Source organism: Daphnia pulex, chromosome 8 (assembly GCF_021134715.1).
Source record: "Daphnia pulex isolate KAP4 chromosome 8, ASM2113471v1".
NCBI classification, from domain to species: Eukaryota; Metazoa; Arthropoda; class Branchiopoda; order Diplostraca; family Daphniidae; genus Daphnia; species Daphnia pulex.
The window spans coordinates 2289205-2308414 of record NC_060024.1 but is presented as its reverse complement, the minus strand read 5'-3'; the positions used below and the strand labels follow the sequence as shown (position 1 = coordinate 2308414).

At 38.1% G+C, this 19210-nt stretch overlaps 1 long non-coding RNA gene across 1 annotated transcript; it reads right to left on the bottom strand.

Moving 5' to 3' along the window:
• Nucleotides 1-3825: 3825 nt before the first annotated feature.
• LOC124200776 lies at nucleotides 3826-4368 on the bottom strand. The gene is made up of 3 exons (XR_006877389.1): nucleotides 4258-4368; nucleotides 4097-4148; nucleotides 3826-4004 (listed from the first exon to the last, which is right to left on the bottom strand). It is a non-coding gene; the product is annotated as an uncharacterized LOC124200776 (long non-coding RNA).
• Nucleotides 4369-19210: the final 14842 nt, after the last annotated feature.

Below are 19210 nucleotides of genomic sequence, written 5' to 3'. Positions count from 1 at the left end.
CGATCGGATGCTGTTCCAGCGCAACATATAATACCCAAAGCAAGACGAAAACAGTTAAACCACGCCAGCTAATATTTGGGGCATTTTATAATAGGTCTACTCGGATGTCCACCCCATAAACTTACAAGAAGAAGAGGAAATTGAACAGCGATCTCCGACAATCGTGAAAAATTGAATAATCAAAGGGAGAGACGATAAGCACCCTAAGCACCATCATCCAGCAGCAAATTTATTATTGTTTGTTATATTTTGCCAAAATGGGTTATTGCCGTTAATGATACAGATGGACAGAGCACCGTGTTAAATATTAATATGCCTATATCTTTGCGATTCCTTATATAAAGCAATTTTCTGTCCCAAATAAAATAAATTTATTTAATTTAACGTAAATTGTGTTTTCACTGATTCGGAAGCAAACAAGTCACACATGAGCATCTGGACGCATCTGGAATAACAGGAAATTCAAATCGGTCGCATTGCGAATATTATATATATTTAGACCATTGCGCAATCTATAAACGATTGAAATAATGATTTAATTCAGTACTAGGCCTGATATTAACTATAGTAAAAAATCATTTAATGTCGTAAATACAATACGAAAACTTAAACGTTCACCTATTCAAAATAATAAAATCTTTTTATAACAATATAACAAAAGATTTTGCGCTCGAGATTTTGGCTAGTAATAAGATAATCGAACTCATAACATCGGCACGGCGCTTTACCCAATGAAGCTAACAAGCCATCAATTTGTGCGTTTTCTTTGAGATATAGATTTTGTACTATATGCTCTTGAATCGTCAAATTGAATTATTCCTATTCGAGATAAGAAGGTGAGTGCTTTGTCGCGTTGAAGCAGCAATTTAAAACTGATGCCATAAACAACAAAACACGCACCGAAATTCTGCATCACCGAGAAAGCGGCCACGAGATTATTGCTATAGAAATACATTTATACTTCCAGCATCATGCACATAAAAAGTCGAAAAAAGTTTCCCATTATAGGAATCAGAGCCTTGTTTACCTTTTCGTAATGACGCACCATGTCTGCCTTTGGTCTCTTGATTGTTTTAACTTATGGATTTGCTTCACAGTTCACACAGTTATTACGAAGAAACTTTTTCCAGCAACCTTCTCAATTCCATTTCCTTTTAGCTCACACCAATGTAAATTGGCTATAAAAGCCTTCGACTGAGGCTGAAAAGATATCATTCTTCAACCTGTCTTCAACCGACATGACTCGTGATATATATTCCCTTGGTATCCGTACTGTCTAAGATGGACTATACAATTATACACACATTAAACTTGATAATAACTTGATAACACGCTTTATTTGCTGCTTATTGCTCTTTTTTGTTGCCATATGCCATATGCCACCGATATTCTGTTTTTCCCCATGAATTTTCCAGCTCAGGTTTTGTGTCCTGCTGGCCGTTGTGGTCGCAATCGTCGAGGCCGCACCTCGTGAGAAATGCCAACTGCTGGGCGGACACCGGCGGACATCCATATATAGTTAAGGAGATGCCACGACTTGCTTCGTCCCGATTTTTTTTTAAAATAAATTTACTTGATCAATTATTTTTTTGAATGCATCTTGATTCAAAAGTACTAATATGAAAATATTTATCACTCGTTGATTATGTGCATGAAAATTTGAGTTAGATTATTATTTGGATTGATTTCAAGTGTTTGCATAAAATATTTAGCCTGGTTCTACAAAATCCAAGTCTTAGGAACAATTTTTAAAAAACCTCGTTCTCAAAGAAAGAACATTTTATAGCGGTTATGGCGGTTAAGTTATTGCAGAATTTTCAGCCTGGCAGTACTGCCCTCTGGCGTTTTAATCCGTAACATCACACAACTCGCAACGCAACAACCACTTGCTTATAATTTGAAGATATAAAATTATATATTACTCAAATCAATAAATTTATGGTTGAACAAGGTCGGAATAATTAAGCAAATATGGAAAATCAAAATTAATTTGACAGGAAATCCGATTTTCAATGTATAATTTGTCAAATCGCAACGGGAACTGAAGTGCGAATGTCATTCTCGAACCTCCAAGTCTACTTAAGCGCATTGGCTGCTACTGAAAAGTACAGCACGCATTTAAACTCAATACAAATGGCGTCTCTAGCAAACGGCAGGGCAAGCAACTGCTCATGCACCATGTCCAGTCAGAAGTGGTTTTTTCTCCTTTTTGTTTTCATCGGTTTCATTTTGATGACGGCTACAGGACTGATTGTTTATTATAATTTCTGCATTCCAACTGGTGTAGCAACCGAAATAATTTGCCTGCCACCAGCTCCAGCAACCAGCTGCCCAGCACCACCAAGCAATTTGCCACCTTGTACATCCCCACCAACTTGTCCGCCGATAGCCGCTTTGCCTTGCCCCAATAGTCCGGCTCAGACTTGCAGACCCTGTCCGGCGCATCCTCCTTGTACCAGCACGTCAAATTGCCAACCATTCGTTTGTCAAGCGCAGTCTCCAACTGAAATTCGTCGATTGACAGAACCCGAAATGACCAACACAAGAGCCTTCGATCTGATAACACGACATCCCGTGAATTCTTACGAACGTCTGCAAGTTGCTCTTCAACTGATGGAGTTCAGCATCGAGTGGTGGGCGAATGCTTTCACCGTCCGCAACTGCATACATGACATTAGACGTGTGTGCACCGTTTGCAAGGATCGCTACCATTACTTGCGCTGCATTGTGGAAAACGATCTCGACTCGAACAAAGAAATTCCCAAGGCGACGAGATTCGTCAATGAAAAATATGTCAACGAACCGAGTAACAACATGAACCACATTTACGCACTGAATGACCGTGGGAATCGCTACTGGTTTCCGGAAGACATCCGCCGCCGAGCCTATCATTCCGCCAAAGAAGAACAATTTCAGAAATATTTTGAAACGGACGTGGACATGTGGAAGTGGGGACTGCGTTACGATGAATACATTCCGCTTCAGATCAACCAAAGGGCACTCAGTTTTTGGATCGATAAAGCCGGGACACCGAACAGAAGACATTGCACACCTTGCGAGGGAACGAATCCTCTCCATCACATGAGTTGTACTGCCTATCCGCATTACTTGTACGAAGGTGGAATCCGGACCACTGAATACGATTACACCTGGTGGCCACCGCACCAGCTGTAAGTTTCAGCCCGTGTGCTACACGTTGAATAATTAAACTCTCGATTAAACTTGATTCTGATAATAAACAGTCGAATGCAAATCATTTACAAAAATATTTTTCTTAACTCTGAATTTACGTTATTTCCCTCTATTATTAGCCGATTACCCTTTATCAACGATTACCCTATACGGAACACCATTTCCAAATAATAACTGATGCAATTTATTTTCCGGAACGAGCCAATTAAGGATAAAATTTAAAATAGCAAAGGAGGTGGTGCACAAAAGTTAACGGTTTAGCCTGAATGGTCTACTTCTTAGCAATTCATCATCCAACGTAGATTTTGTTATTCGTTAGTTTTATTGTTGAGGGAAACATCTAGTAGGTTAGGCTAATTATTTTGAGGCTCCAAAGGGTAGTTAAACGCACATGTCGTCGCATTTCTTCTTGGACGCGCGAAACGATTTGCGTTGCCACCGCAGCCGCCGTAAAGAAAATTTTTGCATTCGCCTTTATTACGCGAGTCAGTTGGCGGATCGAAATACCACGCAGTTACCGCAGCTCGGCACATTCCGGAGTCTTTTTTTAAAACGCACACATCTGCTAGAAAAGAATTAAAGCATAATTATGTGTGCAGCAGTTTTGGATTTTTTGAATTTCAGTAGACTTACTTGCTGGTGTTGCGCACCTCTTCTCACATATCTTTTTTCATTTTTTGTCCCGAAACTGTTAAAGTTTCTGCTACATTCACCGATGTTGAACGAGTAACAAGTTCCAGTCGCTTTGTCGAAATACCAAGTGGGAAGTAATGTTCGGCACTTGACGGATTCTCGCTTCAAACTGCAAACGTCTGTTCAAAATTTGAATCATTAAGTATATTTATACGCAGGTATAGGCCTATTTGCAGTTTCATTTCCTTATGAACTTGTGCGTTATACTTACCATCAAATTGGGCCGCTTGCGATGTGACCAACATCAAACTCATAACGAGAAACTGATGGAATAAAAATTTGGATATTAATTGACTAACGGTACAATTTCGACAATAAGTAGTCTGCTCATGATATGAACTGTGAAGAATAAAGTAATTTGTTTTAGCTTACCAAAGAAAACATTGCAAAAGATGTTTTCATGTAGCCTAATAAAACCGCTTGACAAATTTGAGTGTAGAGACAACGGTGGAAATTGCTTTATTTACCTCTGGCTGCCAAAGCGTATCTGAAATATTTTAATGGTGTATTAGACGGTATAAGATGCTCTAAATTATAGGTTCTATTATATACTCAATTGAATTTCGTGTGCGTGTCAATCTAAACTGGAATCAACCAATAGTAAATTGACAAATATTATCCTTGTCCATGGGACAAAACTCATCGATATATTTAGCCAACGATGACATAATTTCGGTGGTAGTATCATTTTCCTGAGTTTAGAAATGCGGATAGCTGATACTTGATAATTAGTCAGGAAAAAAAGCACGGGTTTTTCTCGTAGAGTTTCTCGTCAAGAGCGTGGTTTTTCTCTAAAAGCACGCAAATGTTTATTTTTATTGTTTGATTAGATTCATTTTACATTTCATCTTGACGTAATTCTTTAAATTAACATATTGGTAATCCCATACGCAGATCACGTGCCTGTTGCTGGTGTTGGTTTTTGCCGCCCAAATTCAAGCTCAAATTTACGGATACGGTCTCGGCGCCGTAAATGGTGGATACTAGCTACGGAAACTACCGTGCCTATCCGTTCGCTGACGTTCGCCCCACCACGGCCTATACACAGGAATCCTCGTCACTTACGTCAATCCTGATCTTTCTCGGCCATCCAGTCAGCCAGGACAAGCGCTCGCACTCGAATCAATTTGCATCAAAAATCACAATTCGAGTCTTCTTTCTTGAATTAGGAAAGAAATATTACTCTAAAACATACAAAATTGTAACTGTTTTCATTTATTTCAGTATAATATCACTTGAACCGCACTTAATTTAGTGATAATTCAATTAGAGTAGAATATATCCTTCGTTTAACGAAACGAAGAGGTGGCACATCTAGCTGTTGAAATTGAGAGTGGGGTCATTTGGACCGGTTTTGTTTTTCTCGTGTAGGACATTGCCTAATCATCCGATTTGTAAAATAAATGTTTTTTTTTGTATTTGCCTCACTTTTTTTCTATCTCCAGTATTTTTTATTTTATTTTAGAGTCGTTAGTTTACCCGCTACCGATTTTTAAAGTTGCGGAAAGAAAGTGGGCGTGGAAAAATTCCGAGGTTATATGGGGCAGGGCGAAACACTCTAAATTTAGCAATCAAATATTGTTATAAATTAATTTAAAAAATATCGTGCGATTATATTTGCCACCTAATATTTGTTTTTCACTATGTTTTTAGGTTTTTTGGTATGTTTAAAAATTATTTGTTGAAAAATGATTAGTTTTTCAGCGTTGCAACTGAGCTAAGCTCCGCCCATTATAAACTCCCTTTCAGTTCCAATTTACCCCACATTTTAGCCCCAAATATCCCCCAAAAAACGCTTTTGGGAAACTTGAATTATAAAACACAATTTTGAAGTAAGAAATTATATTTTTTGGGGGATTAAAGAAAAAAGGTATATCTACACTTTTTCTATCTCATTTCTCTTTTAAAATTTTGAGTAAATTCAAAAAAAAATCCTGTATTTTTTGAAAGAATTTTAGAGGGTTTTTCTTATTTATTAAAAAACTAAAAAACTTAATGTACAAAAGTAACAATTTTTTAGGGAATAAAGTAGATACCTATGAACAACATCATGTATTAATTTTAGAATTTTATAACTAAAGCTTAAATATTTTTTAACTTGCTGTTTCACATAGTACAACGGACTATATAAATATAACCCCCCTCTCCCCGAAATATTCCAACTTTTTTAAATATTTTTTTGGCAAATTCGACACGAATTGACTTGAATTCGTGAATATTCACAACGAATATTCATAAATCGGGAAATGAATATTTGCCCAAAAATATCACAATTCGGATGAATATGAATTTGGATTTTTCTAATTCGAAATGAACTGAATATTCGAAAAATCTAAAATTAAAACGAAATTCGAGTTGAAGCGATTCGAATCAAACGCAATTCGGGTGGAAGTGCTAGCCAGGACGAGCTGGACCAGGCCAGCTTCCCTCTAGCTCACCCCGGACAGTTCACCAGCAAACTTCGTGACAGTTTCGGCAACCATATCGGCAACTATGCTTACCTGAAAGTCAACACACATCGGATCCTAATCGGATCATTGGCACACATCAGCTCTAATGATCCTGGGTTATGAGCCCATGACACACATACGGGAGGTCCTATAGATTATACCTGAGCATTTTTTACATCTGAGTTTTCTTCTGTGTCGGTTGGTCTCGACAGGTCGTGAGGCGTCAAACAACGCCGCTTGGCTGTGCCTCTCATAAATAAAGACCAGGTTTAGAATCTAAAAGAATCGTGAGAGTATAACAAGTCAAGTTCTCATGTAGGGCCTAATAACCATCCTACGCCCAGAATTATTTTCGTATTCTCTTCTTTCTTCTGCTTCTTCTCGCGTTATTTTTGTTTAGCTCTTTCCCCTTCTTTCGACGCACGTTCTTCATTATCGCCGAACGATTTTAAATGATCAATGCTGACAAGGCGGTTAGTTGATTTATTTTACCGTGTGTAATTCTCGTATTCTCGATTATGTTTTGATACGAAGAGAGACGGAAAGCTAAAGCTAAAGGAGAAAAAACAATTTCATTCCCTCTCGTGGGCCCTGGCCTTTCACCGGGCCATGATACGCCGACCCAATTGGAAATGGGGCTTTTAAGTCGGATGACTTTTCTCTCTGTGTGTCTTTATAAAACATGCTGCCCCTTCTCTATATACAGTACCTACCGAAAGTCTTTGGAAGCCCGAGAGGACCTTATGAAAAAACGATGTGTTTGCAGTCCTCTCAGTAGTACAGTTTTTTAACAAATGCGTTCAAATTTTTGGGGGGGTGGTGGGAACACCTCTGATTTTTTTGAGATTTTTGTTTACATTTCCTGAATTACTTTTGGCTGGTTCTAAAAGTCTTTGGAAAGCCGAGAGGACCTTGTGCAAATAAGGTCACTTTGGCCTTTTTTTTCCAGTTGAACGGCTAGGGCTAGGGAAACACCACTTTAAAAAATAAACCTGCGTAAGTTTTATTTTAGCTATTATTTCCAATTTTTTCATTTATACTATCTAAGATGAATTTTAAGTTGAAAATCGAAAGAATAGATTTCCCCTTTTTTCCGCTCCCATCCCTTTATTTTATCTCGCGCCAAAGAAAAATCAAAGGGGTGGGAGCGGAAAAAAAGGGTAATTACAAAATTTGGTTTTTTAATTGTAGCTGATTTATTTTAAAATTTAATGTGGCAAATGCCATTGATTAAAAAAAGAAAAAGTTGCAAAAGAATATCTGGCAATGTTGCTATGCAGACGACTTTAGCAGACAAGGGGTAGTAGAAAAGTGTCTATTTCGCTGCTACAAACGGCGCACTATATCATCGTGGCAACGCAGCATTTGAGGTTCGATGATGTCTGCTACAATAGCCCGCCCAACCTTGTCTGATCAATTGACGTTAGTCACATGACGTAAGATTTTGTCTAACTTTGTCTGACGTCATTTGACTTTCGTCAATCGGTCGGACAAAGCCAGACAAGGCGGGACGGGAAATTGTAGCAGACATTATCTTTACTCAAATGCTGCGTTGCCGCAATGGCAAAAAATTTCAAAAAAGATGTCAAACAGCCCTTTTGGATGTTCAAAATATCCTAAGATCAATGATGGATAACTGGATATCCACAATAGATTTTGTGCCACAAGGGTTGTGTTGCAACTTGGAATCAGCCAACACGGCGGACCCTTCCAAATTGTTATGCTTTTGAATACTTGATAATTTTAAATGATTTGGATTTCAAAGGAAATAACCAGAGGATATATAAAGTCTTCTAATCGTCTTTCACAGTTATAGTTACAGGTATTCTGGTGATTGCGTCTGTAAACTGAGGTGCATTCAGATTAACGACTCATATGAAAAGAGAAATATTTAGGTTACTGTAACTAATAAAACAAATAAAATTTTTCTTAATCTTTAGTCACAGAAAACACAAATGAATTTTACTATCTGAAGTAACGAGTACATTGCCGAGGACTCCAATGGCTGCATGAAACACAGAAGTTAAGAATAACATAATAAGAATACTCAAAAGTGCAATTCTAATCTTTTGATTCAACAATTTCGTTCAAACAGTTTAGGAATTGAGATGGTAGTAAAGACGTGACTTCCATCATCACAGACAGCTGTTATATGCATATTTTTGTTCAGGTAAATATTAGATGTTTTCCATTTCCCATGAATACGATGTTGATGTCCTGTTTCACTACCTTTTTGGGTTGTCACAGTAGATGCCACAAATTTTTTATTGAACGTAATCGAAGTGTGAGTTTTAACCTTCGAACTATTTATCATAGCGATGATTGTTTTTAGTTCTATGAATTTCTGGAAGTTTTTTTTTTCAATATTAAGACTCGTGCACTGAGTTCAATTAAACATATCGACAAGAACTCCATCGATATTTTCAAACCCAATTGCAGATGTTACCCACAGCGGCCCCCAATTCCTATCACAATCGCAAGCATGCAGTAATTGATAAACATTAAAACTCATATTATCGAAGCCATAAAATTTTTGAAAATCCTAAATGCATAATTCGAGTTTTTTTTGCGTAACGTTACTCATCAAGGGTAATAGATTTCTGATTTAGTTTAGATAAATGGAGGTAATTAGTAAAAAAAATGGTTGTAAAACGATACTGGAAGATTTTTTTAGATAAAGGGTCCAAAGTTTAGCAATAAATTCCGTCATTCTGAAAATTTCCAAGTGATGTTTTGTTAGTGCTTTTTCTAAACGTTAGCGTTATTCCTTAAGTTAACGATGTCTCATTTTTTCACGTTCGTTAACGCCTTTAATTAACGCCGTTATAAAATGTCTCCGTTAACGAAAATTCGACGTTATTTTTACCGATATTTAATAAAAAAATTGCACTATCAAACCACTGAAATCAGTCACGGTCTTGATTAATTATATTGAAATTGCTGCTGACGTTGAACAATGTCACAATGAAGCAATGAACAACTAAAAAAAAAAGAAACTGCGTATTAAATAAACGCACAGACAAAAGAAAAAAAACAAGTTCCAACTAAAAAAGTAAAGGCCTCAATAAATCCTTATTGCAAGTGAGGAAGACTTTTGCGGCCAAAACTTCTTCCACCGTCCTTTTTTTGTGTCCTAGACAGTGCAATCCGGCAATGGAAAATTTTCGTTCAGATGATGCCGAAGAAACTGGTATAACCAGTAAATTATAGGCCAGTTTGGATAAGTAGGAGAAACGACCAGACAAATCCTTCCAGTAAGAGATCGCATCTTGAACTGGTGGATCCTTAGAAGGATCGAATTCGTGACTTGCAAAGTGGAAGTAGTTTAAACGTTCAGTTTCAATGTTCGAACGTTGAATTCTCAGGATCAAGTTCATTCGAAGTAGAACTGCCGGACATGGCTGATGATGAGCGAGATGGGAATTCACTTGATAATCTGGCGGCTCTTTTTCTCATTAACAAACGAAAGGAATGCGTATTCAAACTATTGTAGCCAGTATCTTCATTTTCTTGTTGTAATGCTGGAGTAGAATTGCCAGAAGTAGGAAGATTATGAGACTCTGTTTCTGGAGTTGGTGTTACGGAGTATGGCAACCCCATTTGCTTGGCAACATTCACCACATGCTTAACAATGAGACTCTGAATATTAAGATCTTCAATGAAGAACATTCTGTTATTGCAGTCGAGGGAAGTGGCTAGAAGGTAGGAGCAGTCGAAATCAGGATCTCTTTCATCTGACATGAAACTAAATCTTCTTTTGAGATCTTCTAACATCGCAGATGCCACGCCATTTAAGCCCGTCACATCACAACAGTTTTCTATGTGAAGCTTTAACTCCTCAATGCATGGAATAGCGGATGAAAAAGTTGCGTACTTATCCGCACTTACTAGTTGTGTGAAGGCAGCGAATGGCTCCAATAGATCGATGATTGATTTCAGCATTCCCCAAGAAGTAATTGATAGGCTATCCCAGCCCATTTCTTCACATATGGTGTTAACAGAATGACGCAGCTCGCAAAAGCGAGAAAACACAAGATAATTCGAAGACCATCTTGTTGAGACATCGCTCAGTAATTTCTTTCCAGCAAGAGCGATAAGACGAGGTGTTGCAACCGAAGAAGTGTTGATTTTGCTGACCAATTTTCTAGCTTGCTTGATGGAATAAAAAACTATGCCCAGTGTTATATCTAACTGAGCTAGAAGAAGACTCATGGGTTTGACATTCGTTTGCTCTTCTAGCACATTCTTCAACGGACTTTTTTCCATTCCATTTGAATACTTTAATTTCTTCACTATTGTAAACTGTTTTATTTTCTACCCTCGTCACACTATTTTCACACTAACTGCATCCAAAAATGCCAGAAATTGTACATGTTTTGAACTGCGACACGAGTAACAGCATCACAGCAAACGACTAACAATTCAACTGTTGAAGTCACAAATTGGTAATTGCGTTTCCATGGGAAACAAGTGATAGAGATTTGTGTTTAATTTCTTCGCAAAATCCTCTTAAAAGTGCACTGCAATTAGTTTTACCTTTGGGAAACCACAAGCTATACTTACAACAACAATTTTTTTCTTTCTAAGGATAAGATTATCTCACCCCGCTCCGTTAATAATAATGACTATTATGACAAACAATTAAACTAACACATCCAACTGACGCGGGCCAGGATTATCCAGTTAGTTTAGAATTCGTGTCATCCATATCACCTGGCCTTTCAACGTGGTATCGGTGGCTTGCACATGTCAACTACCAAACTTTTATGATGACCAAGATGCCATGCCAAGATGGCATCGAGTGGAGTTGTAGAAGGACTTAAACTTGCAAACTTGATAATCCCTTCGACCCCTTGTAGAGAGTCTGACTATGGAAAACACCAACAGTCTCTATTCCCGACTGGCCGCATCAGAGCAAAATATAATGGCCAGCTGATTCATTCTGATCTTTGCGGTCCCATGGAAAAGTCGACACCAAACGGTTGCCTGTATTTCGATCTTTTCATCGACGATTACAGTGGCTGTTGATGCCAATATCCTGGCATCAACATATTTCTGATCCCAAACATCAATAAGGTTCTGATTCTCCACCACACGATTGTTCAGAATCTGTAACAGTCAGACCAATTCAAATTTAGTCTTAATTACACACTTTAGTTTGATATGAGTAACACTAAACGAAAAAACACAAACATGTACAGACTACAGAGCAATTGAATACCAGACTATGTTGATTGCATTAGTAAGATATGACAGTTCACATTGTATTTTGCCATTCTTTACATCACTACACATCTGTTTTCCTACAGCCGTAAGACATAGAGTGTTCATGAGAATACTCTATTACATACTCATCTGTCTTCTGTTAATTTCTATCACCTCACTTCAACCACCACATCAAGCCATATAACATGATCAACACGCGAAAATAATTACCTCAGCCGGTCGTAGTTCCTGTCTCAGTGTCACACGGAACAGCTTGTTTCTTTCAAGTAGTATTGATATGCCATATCTCCATGAACCCCAGTTCAACAAATAAGTTTGGCGATGTGTCTCACCTCACCAATTGGAGGTCCAATATTTGCCATCGTTAATGTTTCGTTATTTTTTTCTTTCTAACAAAAAGGAAAAACATTAGACAGGGAGCTACATGTACACAAGCAAAGCGAAATCTGCAGGTATAGTGACTAAGATAGGGGAGAACGGGGTCATCTTGGACAAAATTTTTATTTTTCAATTATTTCATTTTATATTTCTTTTTTATGAAATATTTTTTTATGCATTGTAAAGTATCATTTTGTCTACCTATTCTATTTTTTATTTATTTTTTCGCTTGAAAATAAAGGAGTTGTAACGGTTTTTACAAAGTCAATTTTTTGTACCTTCGCGAAAAAACGTGGAGTCAGACTGGACAGGCTAGGTATGAGATTGGACAGTGCTAGTTAAAAGCACAATGATCAATGAAAAAAATTTAAAAAAATATTTTCGAATTCTCCGTCTATTTTTAGTCATTCACACCAAAATGGATAAAACCGTGTAAAAAACTTCAGAGTTATGAGTGTTTCTGTAAAGAGGGGGTTAGATTGGACATTTTACGGAAATTTGGGCCCTATTGCCACTAAGCTCCTCCCACTGCTATAGTAAACGCTTTCCAAATACACCCCTAAAACTGCTGTTCAATCTGACCCAACCCTACACTTTTTGGTATTTTGCTTGTATCTTTTTTATGTAATTGACATTAAAATTTAATTTTTACGGTAACCATAAAAGAATGAATACTCTAGTTATATCCATAATTTGTTTATTAAAGTTTAACGTTTTTATGTTATTTTATAACTGTTGAAATGGAAAAAAAATTACATCAAACGCCCCTATTATTTTTATTTTGCGATAACATCCAAAATAATCAAGCGATATCAATAAAAAGTTTATCCGTGATGTAAAACACTAAATTCTACATAAAAAATTAAAAAATTAAATTTTATTTTCTGAACTGAGGGAATTATTACATTTGTCCAATATGACCCGTGTCCATCATGACTCCGTTCTCCCCTACACAGAAAAATCTGCGATGAATTTCTACTGTACGCTTGGTCTATTTATATGCTCCCTAGTCCCGAGCAGGCCTTGCAGAGGTTGTAAAATTTAAAAGCCAGTATGTCCACAGACGTGTTACAATTTTTTTGGAAGACGTATATTGTTCAGACAAACCCCCCAAATAAACTGAGGCCTAACTAACAATATCCAGTAATTCAACAAATATACCTCTAGCAATATCTGGGCCCATAACCTGAAAAGAAAGTTAACACACAAACTATCTCTCCCTGCTTCTACTAGCAGACAAAGTTATCTTTATTAGCCCTGAACCCACGAAACTTGTACATCAACACACACTTAGTTAGAACAGTTATGTAAGTGGGAATTATACAAGATACATAGATAAAGATAATATATATAGAGAGACAGTACCTTCACAGCATACATCGTAGAAGCAAGTAAACCGAAAGATATTAACAGTCCTCTCCACTACAGCTGTAGAGATTAGTACTAAACCATAACACCACTCTGGTGGCCAATTGGGGAAAGATGAGAAGCGGGTTTGGACTTGACTTTACAATATATAATATTGTTAAGCCAGCTTTCTGTTCTTATATTTGGGGCAGCAGAGACGAATAACGAGAAACTCTATATTCCGTACCATAATGCATATTGCGTCGCTAGCAACCATCAGGGTTTTTCTGGACTTTTCCTGTCCAATCGCCTGGAAGAGAAAACAAAATTAACTTTAATCACCCCCTGCTGGATATACACTGGGCCGTCTATACCTTGACAGATTTAGGATCGACGTCAATAATGTCAGCACTCAGAATTGATGTTATAGACTAACAAAAAAAAAACAAGTTAAACAAAAGGAAACAACGAAAAATTATACGTATTGCTAGCTGCCTCGCATGCCATTGAATACGATACGTTATTGCCAATGCATTTGCCCTCATTGTAAAAAAAAAATCATCTCTGCGCTGCTACACGGATGTGCGCTCTGCGTTCGGCGCAAATTGACGGTGAATAGGAAATAATATTCAAAACTTACGTGTATCGAGTGGGCAATAAATATTTACTGACTTATTGACAAAATTAAGAAACCGGAAGTAGACAAAAAAGCATCATGTCGAAATTTTACCAAGTGAGCTTTGTTGCTGGAGAGCTCTGTAACTAAACGTATCATCAAACATTATATCTCCGTGAGTGTCGATTAATGGCATAATTTCTTCAGTGATTTTTAATAGTAACTGAAACAGACAGCTGACAAATTATAGAAGACCACATAGCCATCTAGCGTTAAAAATAAGAAATAGAAAGAAGAGCGTTTAAAACTAACGTGATAATGTTCCCCCGTTCCCGCTCTAGCTCGTTAACATTCGATTTGAAAAAAAAACCATAAAAAAGTCTAAAAAAACTGGAGACTTTCGCCTCAGGTGCGACGTTTTCGATCCAATGGCATATAGACCAAAGGACCGAACAGGCCGTGCCCGTGCTAAAGAGAAGCTAACACGAGGAAAGAAACGGGTGGCAGCCAAGGTGTGGGAAATATTCATTTCACTTCCAATTTCTTCATATGTTGCAATGCTGTTCCCCTTCATTTGCTTCCCTCTCTCAACCCCCTTTTTCTAACGCCCCCTCTTTGTTCTAGAAATCTATAGAATCGACCTTGGCTCCGCCAAGGTAGGTCGCAGGTTCTCTTTCTCTCTCGCCGTCTCTTTTCAGACGTCGCCTCGCCCGCATCACGGCAGGTTGCACTGCTCTCTCTCTTAGTTTCTCTCTCCCTCTTAATTACTTATTCTAACAGTATTCCGTCTTTACAAAACAAAAAGATTGAAACAGCGTCAATATTCTCGACACAACGGGTTAACTAATCAAATAAAAACTATCAGTACCAAAAATTAATTTTGAAGGTCTTCGAAGTTGTCGGAAAGATTGAAGAAGTCGACGAAGCGCCGTTTATTTGTCCTTATTGGTCGTAGTAGCCACATCCATTTTTAAAAGAAAAAGAAAAGAGATACACGACCTTGAGAAAAATAGACTTGCACATAATTACGCAACAGAGTTTAGTCCAGAAGAGGAGTAATGTCAAGTGAAAAGAGGTAGTGGTTTGCAGCTAGTAGAAATCAATCTGGGAAACAATATAATAAAATAGTGTTGCATTAAGGAATTAGAAAATGATGACATATAAAGATGAAAAAACAAGCTACAAGATAACTCTACCTAAGATTACAGTACCTATTCTTGTAAATTTGAAGTTCTAAATTCAATTGCTTTAACAGAATAATAAAAATTGTATTGTTGTTTTGTACATTAAATTATCATAGCTTAACTTTCATCTGGGGTTTGTTAGTAAGTGACAACGCGAAAGAGCACGGCGTTATTCCCATTAAGCATTGTCAAATGTAAAATCGTGCTAACTTTCATGTCAGTACCTTGACTGCTTGCGATGAAAGAGGTAGAAAGGTGTTTTCTTTCTAAAGACGCATTAAAGAAATTGGCACCTGAACCTCTTATGTGTGATGTCAAAAATGAAAATGAAAAGTCGTCATATACTGCGATACTGTAGCAAAGAAGAATTAAACACTTTCCATCCTCCACAGCAATGTGAGTTTAATGCTGTTAATTCAATCGTTCTCATATTTAAGTGTTTAATTTTAAGATGTATCTTACGAAGGAGGAAATTTCGCTAGCACAGTAAATGAATGGTTCAACTTCAAAGGACGAATTGGTCCAAAATCTAAGAGAAGCAGAAACTACAATGAACAACATGATTCAAATTACTTGTTGTCTGGTAATCATCAATGTGCTTGACTGGAAGTTCTTATATTAGGTCTACATGAAAAAGACTTCCTCCACATACAAATTTTGCTGCGCAGTAATTCTCAATCCCATCCCCTACAAAAATGCAAGTGAATTGTTAAAAAAAAAGTTCTTAATTGATTGGATTTCTAATATAGGAACCCCCTCTTTAATTTGGTGGATGGGAGGTGCAAAAAGCCCATTTACTATCTATCCTTAAAAGGAATAAGCGAGTTAATATCAAGCCTATAAAGAAAAATCCTGCGGGTGAAGGCAAAATGGAAAAAGGAAAGGTTACCAAAAATAAAGCAAACAAAAAAAACAAAAACAAAAACAAAAAAAAACAGCAAAAAAAACCCAACAAGATAGTCAGGTTTTTGTTAATCCAGCATGCTAAGTGCTTAGCGATTTCAGGTAACTTCTTATGACTTGGATCTGGGCAGACGCTCTCACCTCTCCTAGCATGTCGCAAACTTTGATCCAAGAAATCAAAAATTCGTCGTGGTTTTCAAGCAGGGGAACCAATTCTGCATGGCAGAGTTTGTTTCGGGCGAATTTGGCTTCCGAGTACTTTGGCCAGAATTGCTTTTCTTCTCCTAACGTGATTAAATCGTCCAGATATGTCTGGGAGTCTATGACGGAATTGAAGTAGTTTAATGATTGACTGGCTGGGTGATTGACGAGGAAGGCCCGTAAGACCGGACCCAGTTATTCAGAGTCCACCTCGAACATTTTGACTTGTATTTTGAGCGAAAACTCAAAATCTTTTACGGACATGTTGTCCGGCCTTAGAAGAAATGGCTTCACAAAGTCTGGTAAAGAGAAATTTAAATCCGTCTGGTTTCGTAGTGGCGAATCGGCCCCGGTGAACTTTTCTTGATGTATCCGATGGAGTTGATCAGCAGCTCCGGTTTGGTTGATTAGCCGACACACAGCTATCCATGATAGCAAGTACTTTTCTCCGTCGAGTAGCAAAATCGGAAGGTAACTGTGTATGACGCAATTGCGTCCAAGCATGAAGAGGCGGCCATTGTTGCGGCAATGTCACTTAACCTACCCAATGTGGACATTTATCGCTGCTGGAACCATGTATTACAAAATGCTAAGCTTCAACTAAAAAAATTCGGCGTGAGTAGCAAAAGTAAAGTCGGAAATATCTCCAAACATCAGAGAGCTTCTTTCTCAGCCCAATATTGAACATTACAATGATCTTCTTCTGAAGATGTTGACTTGATGGAAAAATGTACGCATAATTTATTCCCTTTGACATTTTTAAAAATCCTAATAGCATTATTTTAATTCTAGGAGTTCGCAATTTATTTTCGAAAGTTTGTCCATAAAGATGTCTGCCGTCTTGGACTATGGATTATTCAAAAGCACGGACTTACGAGTGCCACAAATAACAGAGCTGAATCAATCAATGCGTTTCTAAAGCGCTTCGTTGACTGGAAAGAATCACCCGCCGATGCAATGATTTTAGCTCTTTCGGAAATTTTAGTAACTTTTTTTGCTGAAATTTTGAGAGGCCGGTACGGCCGTGGGAATTACCATTTGCAGCCCAACTTGGCACACCTGTATGACCTAAACAAGGATTGTCCATTACTTCCCGAAGTAAGGAAAGAAGAAGATATTTTTAATAGTCTGAAAGACTCTGTTAAAAAGGCCACTGAATCGGTAATTTATCATTATCTACAAAGTTTCCAACAAATAAATCTGAATTTTTTTGTGTCTCGCTTTTTAAAGGGAACTGAAGATGCCACGGCAAATAAATTGGCCGACGGGAATGAATACAGCATGGCAAGCGCGTACGAACGAGCCTTACGAATTATTGACAAGAAATATGTTGAAATTAATTTCAACAAAATAGGATCGTATAATGTTACTGGTTCTACAGCAACACGCGATGTGAAAATATTCCCCAATCCATCATGTTCCTGCCCTGAAACAACTACATGTTACCATATCATGGCAGTACGTCTTACATGTGACCTCGCTAATACTCCAATTAGAAAAAGAACAAATGTAACCCGGCTACGCAAAAATGCAAAAAAAAGGCCGATAAAACATCCGGAAGGAAGAGGCCCAGGCCGAAGGATGTTACCAAAATTTGGGACGATTTAAATGGAGACAGAATAGGATCGGATGGGTATGATTCTGCTAATGGATACGACACACGGAAAAAATCTCCCCCAAGAAAGAAACCAAAATCGATGTCTAAATCCCAAAAAGAAAACAAATCAATTAAAGTACCTGTGAATGATGGACTGAAGTTTTCGGATTCAAATTGAGATTCAAGAGGAGTAACCAACAACGACGTCCAATTCAGGCCACCCAAAAAGTCTCCGTTGAAGTCACCGATAAAACAGGACATCAAGTCGTCAGCAAAATCACAGAAATACAAATTGCCCGACTGGAGTTCCGCATCAAAATCGCCGGACTGGAAGTCGCCGTCAAAATCACCGGACAAGTCACCATTAAAATCGCCGAAACGCAAGTCAACATTAAAATCACTGGACTTGAAATCACCATCAATATCGCCGGACAAGTCGCCAGCCTCGAAATTGCCGGATAATTCACCATCAATGTCGCCGGCCTCGAAATCTTTGTACTGGAAGTCGCCATCAAAATCGCCAGCCTCGAAATTGCCGGACAAATCGCCATCAAAATCGCCAGCCTCGAAATTGCCGGACAAATCGCCATCAATATCCTTGGCCTCAAAATCGCCGGACAGGTCGCCATCAATATCACCTGACAAGTCGGCATCAATATCACCGAACAGGTCACCATCACTATCGCCTGACAAGTCGGCATCAATATAGCCGAACATGTCGCCATTAATATCGCCGGCTTCGAAATCACCGGAAAAGTCGCCATCAATATCGCTAGGAAAGTCACCAGCCTCAATATCTTCGTATTGGAAGTCATCATCAAAATTGCCAGACAAAAGGCCATCAAAATCGCCGGACTGTATTTCCCCGACAGCAATCGTACTGCCAGTAAACTCGGTCACTACGTCACAGAAGAGGTCGCCGAATGATATCCAGCATCTGAAAACAGTAATTATTTCAATTGATCGATGAATTCAGTAAAATTTATCATTGGTTAATTTTCTTTGTATTCCTTTTTCCATGTTCAGACTCCGGTCCGTCCATATCACACGCGGGGCTCACAGAGAACCAACCGAACATTATTCCTGTCGAAAGCCGAATTAGACGACATAACCGTCGAGGGGCATTGGCTGGAATCAAAGCACGTTAATGCAGCCATGAATTTGATAAAACGACAATTCCCATCCATTAGTGGATTATACGATTCAACTCTTGGATGGGATCTGGATTTCCATCCTGCCAATGGCGATAAATGGATACAAATAATCCATGATGGAAAGGCCATTGGGTTGTTGCGACCAAAACCAAAGAAATAGATTGCGTTTTAATTTATGAAAACTTTGGGGGATCTTCATCCGAAGTAGAAGAACACGTTATAGGCTGCATTTCATCTCTACTGCAGACTAGCAAAAAAAGTTTTTCTAA